Consider the following 6,338-nt stretch of genomic DNA (forward strand, 5'->3'; position numbering starts at 1 on the left):
GCAGGTCTCTGTGACCACTAACCACTGCATGTGACATCTGGAGCCAGTGCCGCTACGTGCAGGATCACTTTTCAGTGGCATCTGTGAGAGGAACATGGTTAACAGTCCCATGATCAACCATGGATAAAAATAATGCGTTCACACGGTAAAAGCTATAAAAAATTATAAGGGATTTTCCCTCGATGGGATAACAGTATCATAAAGTCTGCCAAATGAGGATGCAACTGTTTATACACCAAACAGATTTTTCCCGTATTCCCTGCAATCATATTGACATCAGTCACACAAACAAAACATTCCCCTCTATTTTTAGGATGGAAAGTTGAAGCAGTTACAGTAAAAACTATGTGAGTGGTGTAGGAAAGTGCATTTTAATATTCTGACACTCTGTCTACAGTGTATCAAATGAGGGCTTTGATCAACTTCCTTGGAGATGTTGTTTTAGTTTATTTATTCATTTCATAATCATAGTCATTTAAAGTCCATGTTCACTCCTTCAAAATTATGTTTTGACCCATATGATGTATCACCCTTTGAAACCTGAGCAACATGGGAAGAAGGCAATGAGCAGCAATATAAAATAATAATAATAATAATAATAATAATAATAATAATAATAATAATAATAATTATTATTATTATTATTATTATTATTATTTATTATTATTATTATTATTATTATTATTATTATTATTATTATTATTTATAATAATAATAATAATTCTGTAAAATAATTCAAGGTATGTGACAATGATAATTATAAATATAGTTTTTTTTTTTGTTTTTTTTTTTTAAAAAAGAATTTTTCCAAATCCAAATCACAAGCAAGGAAACCAATGTGCTCAGGGTTTGAAGGTTTAAATACTTGTGAAGACATCTGAATGCAGCACAAGAAAACTGATGTCAATCCAGGTTTTAAAGGGTTAAAGCAGAATATATGATTGCTTTTCTTTATTTTTTTTCATTTTGGCATCTACAATTTTGCAATGACAGATCAATTTTGATTTTTTTTGTAGGGTTACACAAATAAGTACACTGCGGATGTCAGTTTTTAAGTACAGTAATGGTTTTTGTGTGACACTGATGATGGCAAACATAAAAGAGTTTTTCTACAGTTCAACATGCAATAAAATCCGTATCATCTAACTTTATTTTTTTCTAAATAATGTGATGAAAACCAAAGGTTTTCTTTTGTCCTGATGAAATATCAATCTGCAACCTGCAACAAGCAGGTCAGTTAATCATTGTGGAATGGTAAATGAAAGATAAACATGAATGAACAAATCCCAGTTAAATAACCCAGTTACATGATAGCCTTTATGCGAGCTCAGACTGTACTCCTCTAATTATCAGTACTGGGCGGTAGCTTGTGGAAATTTTTTTTCCCCTTATCCCTGTTGTCTGTGCAGTCTGTACGGTTCATGATTATTTAAGTGCCTGAATGGTGCTGAATTCCCAGTGACTGTGTTTTTTTTCTTTTTGCATCACTGTGTGAGGAAAATAAAGCCATGTGATTACTTGCTCACACATGTAGAAACAAAGTGTGGGCAGTGGAAAATTAATGATGGTACAAGTAGGGCTATTATTACAAAGTCATTTTAATGTTTGTGAACTGTAGTACAATGTAATTTAATGGGAATACAAAGATGGCAGGTGCTACTTTGGGACTCATAGGATGAACCTTTCTGAAATCAAACTCGCTGTCAAACAAATACTGGGAAGCAACAAGTGTATTTATACTCTCTGAATTATTAATTTATTCAATTGGACTCATAGTCTTAGATGATCTCACTATCATGCATTTTAAATGGAAATGTGGTCATTAAACTCATGTAAGAGTACAAAGAGAGAACTAGAGGAGGGAGCTTGATGCATTAATTATACATCATGTTCTCAATGGGAGATATCACTCTTTAGATTGAACTGCAAATCAGTCCATTATTCGTGGTGTATTTGCTAGAGGAGAAGCAAACTGTTTTTTTGTGAACGCAGAGGCATCAAATATTAAACTGATGCAGTTTTTCTCAGAGAAGTTCATTATTTTTTAAGTTTTTATCTACACAGTGAACTCTCAGGATCTACTGAGGGGTCTAAGCAACAACAGGAGATGACAATAGCAGACTGACCTCTCTTTTTCTCTTAAAAAAGTAACAAAGGTTGGATGGAAAGAGGAAGGAGAAGCAACAATGCTGTTAGTCATATGTCACAACGTTGCCATGACAACTATTTCTCGAGCCGCTCCCTGATCCAACTGCACCCACAGGTCTTGGGAAAGAAGATATAATCTTTAGGGAGGCAGCAAGCCTCATCTGATGTAGCACTGGAGTTAAATTTGAGAAATGAAGTCCCACCCCGTCCTGTGGACCACCATGGGACTATAGGTAAGTTCAAATATCTATACTGCCATACCATTTAGTAGGTTAGAAAAAGATTTAGTATTTCCCAATAATTGTACTACAATGGCAGTATTGCAATAGTACCAGGATGTCCTACTTGGCTATTCTGACCAACATATCTCTGCGCAGTGGAGCGTCACAACTGAAAGCAAACAAGGAAATAACCCGGTAAAAACCAGTCGTTGTTTTTTGTTATATTTTCCAAATCCACCAATTTCCTGCAACACTTCTTGCCAAGTTGCTCATTGCCTTTTTTCCTCATATTTCAAAAGAAAGCAAACCAATTTGCTCATGGTTTCAGGTTTCAAGTACTTATAAAGGCATCTGAACACAGCTCAAGAAAAGTGATATTGATCCAGTTTTGAAAGGGTTAAAGTCAGAGTGCATCTTTGTTGCTCTATATTTTTCCATTCTGGCATCTACAGTTATCTGTGCCATTTTATGTGAAATCAATTTTGATTTTTTTAGTTGTATGGTTACACATATAATCACATTGCAAATGTCAGTTTTTCAGTACATTGTTTTAACTGTACAACACTGATGGTAACAAACTGTGCTGAAAAATACCAGGATGTTGCAAGCCTGCATGCTTTTTTGGCTATTTTTGACCCACAATCCCCTGCACAGTGGAAGATACATCAAATCAACTTAGCCACAGACAGATGACACCTCACTGACAACTCATAGACAGCTGACAGAGGCTGCAATGCGCATAATCAATGAAACAATCACAAACAATATACAATGCATGGATTTTAAACCACATACATTGCAAAATAACAGCAAAGCTCTGCAGGTCGACCACTGTCTCTGGTGAGCTTGGTGAATTGCATTTTATTATATCTCAAAGGTAATTCTGAGTGCATGGATGGTGTGATATATGGAGGAGCAGACAGTTAGGAGCTGAAAGGTGTGGTTCAAAAAAGGAGTTTATTAATGACTGGGGAAAATAACAGCGAAGTAAAAAAAAAAAAAACTTGAGACAGAGAGATGTAAGACAAGCTTTAATCTTCACTGAGAGCCTTGTTTTCCTCCTTGGGACCTGCTGTCTCTATGGTGTTCCTCTCTCTTACTGCTCCTGCTCTCCTCTTCATGCAGCAGGTCCTGATTGATGATTACCCTCAGCTGGACTCCCTCCTGCCTTTTGTGAGCTGGCAGTGAAAATTCTCCTGATTGGTTATCATTCCCAGCTGGTGTCGTTTCCACGCTGTTCTCCAGCTCCCTCTGCTGAAGGTCAGGCAACAGTGTTGGGGGGAGAAACCACAGCCGATAATGAGGCACAGGGCACAGATGTACAAAACGGCTCCACCACCTCTCCTACACAGGAGCAAGAAACACAGACTTTGTGGTGGTTTTCTCCTTTATGGTTGTGTTTTGCTCCATTTTTTGTAAATATTTTCTGTCTCTTTTTAGTTCTTTTGAATCTCTTTGTGGTCATTTTATGTTAACTCTTAGGAGCCCTTGGACACAAAAGGAGTCCAGTTTTAAAACTAAATATAAACAAATTAATAATGAAATGTATTTTTTCTTGTCTGCTGTCAGCATCGTTGTTATCCAAAAGTCTGCAGCACTTTCCAAACCTCTCTTCTAATAGCACCTGTCCTGCATGTTTTAGATGTCTAGACACAGCTGATTCAAATCATCAACTAGTTTTGAACTCCTGAAGCAACTTGATGACGAATGATTTAATTCAGCTGTGTTGCAGCACGGAGAGATCTAAAATATGAAGGACAAGTGGTACTAGAGGAGAGGTTTGGAAACTGCTGTTTTATACCAATAGATAATGAATCAATCAGTTTCTTTGTGACCCCTACTGGATATTCTTTGGCATTGCTTCTGTGCCATGTCCTTAATGTTTTTAAACACCAGATGGTGCCATTTAATCACCAGCCAATCCTGCAACTCTTGAAACATGCCTCTGTCAGAATGTAATGCTTCACAATGAGCCCATTTACTTTAATTTTTTATGCATTTAAGCGTGTATATACACTTTAGAAAAATGGGAGCTTCTTTGTTTAAATAAATTGGTTACTTTGATATGTTTTGGTCAAATGAAAATTCCTTTGGAGAGTAGTCTACCCCAAAATTATTAACAAGTAGAGCCATTATAAAAGACTTATGAGCAACCATGATTTGAGTAATAACATTACAAACGTTTTAAGATGGATTATCAAGAAAATGCCAGAGGGATACACTCCATATAATGGAAAGCAGTGGTTTAGTGGTCAAATTAATTCTTCAAATTGTTAACTTTTTATTACATTCAAGGTCATGGAGAAGATTTCAAGAGCCAGCCATGGTTTTACATCGCTCACGTTAAAAAAAAAAATTCCACTCTGAACAAAAGTTTGCACCAGAAGTTTTATTTGGCAGAATGAGTTTGACATCATGAGGTTGAGATGGTTTACTATTTTTAACACAAAGGGGAAGGAAATGTAAAACTACACTGTTGCTTTGGCTGCTTTGTAATAACTGTTGAAGTTTAGGGCACGATGCATTTTTTTGTCATTAGGTCTATTCATGGCTCATTATATACATCTTCCAAACCACAATCACTTCTCATCTAAACAGTCTGTCTGCTTTTCTTAATGACCAACTGTACACTCCGCCAAACAGCTGCATAGGTTCAGGCTTATAGAAGGATCAGATCAAACACACACACTCACAGATGCTGCTTATTTCTTCCCAAGCTGTTTTCATATGGGGTGATTACATAACACGGTCAGATATGCATTGCAAGTGAAAATGTCTGCGGTGAAAATGTTCCATTGGTAGCAGCAGTGTGATGCTTGTTACCCCCTACCTTAGGGCAACCCTTGGGCAAACAATACTCCCCCACTGACCCAAAATAACCACAGCAGACACCTTTAATACTGTCAAATCCATGGGATTTATTATTCAAACAATAAAAATCCCAGGTTGAGAGGTAGCAAGACCAGCAGTCCCCACACCAGAAGTCTCTCTCCTCTGCTGCTGGCACAGGAGCTCCTCAAAAACTCCTTCCCAGGTACACTTCACTGAGTGACACACCACGATAGGAAACGAAACGCACCTGAGCAGAACTACGGCAGAGACGAGATGATAGGAGGCCAGGAGCCAATTGTAGCAGCCCTACACAATTCTAGGATCTTGGGATGTTTCTACGATTTTAGGACATTTTAGGATTTCAGGACATTTCTAAGATTCCAGGACATTTCTAGGATTTTAGGACATTATGGACTTTGCTAGGATCTCTGTCGGCGGGGTACAGGGGACCCTTCACTGGCACTTTTTTGATAAACAAGCTCTATTTTGATGCTGTTTTATGCACTCTGGCACTTTGTGTTAAAAGTAGGCCAACAAAAACAGTTTCATAAACTACAAAAACATTTTTTTATTGTAAATTAGAAAATGGTTGGGGGGCCACCCAGCACTCAATCAGGGGCCAGATTTGGCCTGCAGGTTGAAAGTTGTGTATCACTGCTATGAGCTATGGTTCACAATAGGAATGTTATAACAATCACATTGTCGTCCTATAAAGGCAAACACAATGTATGAATTAAAGACAGAGTTGCAAGTAAAATGCCTCCCAGTAAGAATATTACACAAAAACCATAGCTACTGAGTCTTTTGATGCACATTTTAGCAACAGATTTATTAGAATTGTCTATGTCACATTCAGCCTATAGTATTCCAGTAATTATCTCAATTGGTGCAGCCGATCCCAGCTGACACTATCTGACACAAATTTTCACCCTAGATTCATTTTAAGAGGCAATACGTACTGTGTAATAAGTTAAAGCCTAACAGAAGATTGTTTCTGATAATTTCATGTAGGATCAACAATGCTTATTGCCAAATGCTTGCTCACCCTGCAGTAAATCCTGTCTTTACCCTCAGCTAAGCACTGATACATGGACAGAGATCTTGTGTAAAGTGGCAGTGAAGCAGTCCTTCTCTCAG

The sequence above is a fragment of the Plectropomus leopardus genome, chromosome 1, assembly GCF_008729295.1.
Source record: "Plectropomus leopardus isolate mb chromosome 1, YSFRI_Pleo_2.0, whole genome shotgun sequence".
Classification (NCBI taxonomy): domain Eukaryota; kingdom Metazoa; phylum Chordata; class Actinopteri; order Perciformes; family Serranidae; genus Plectropomus; species Plectropomus leopardus.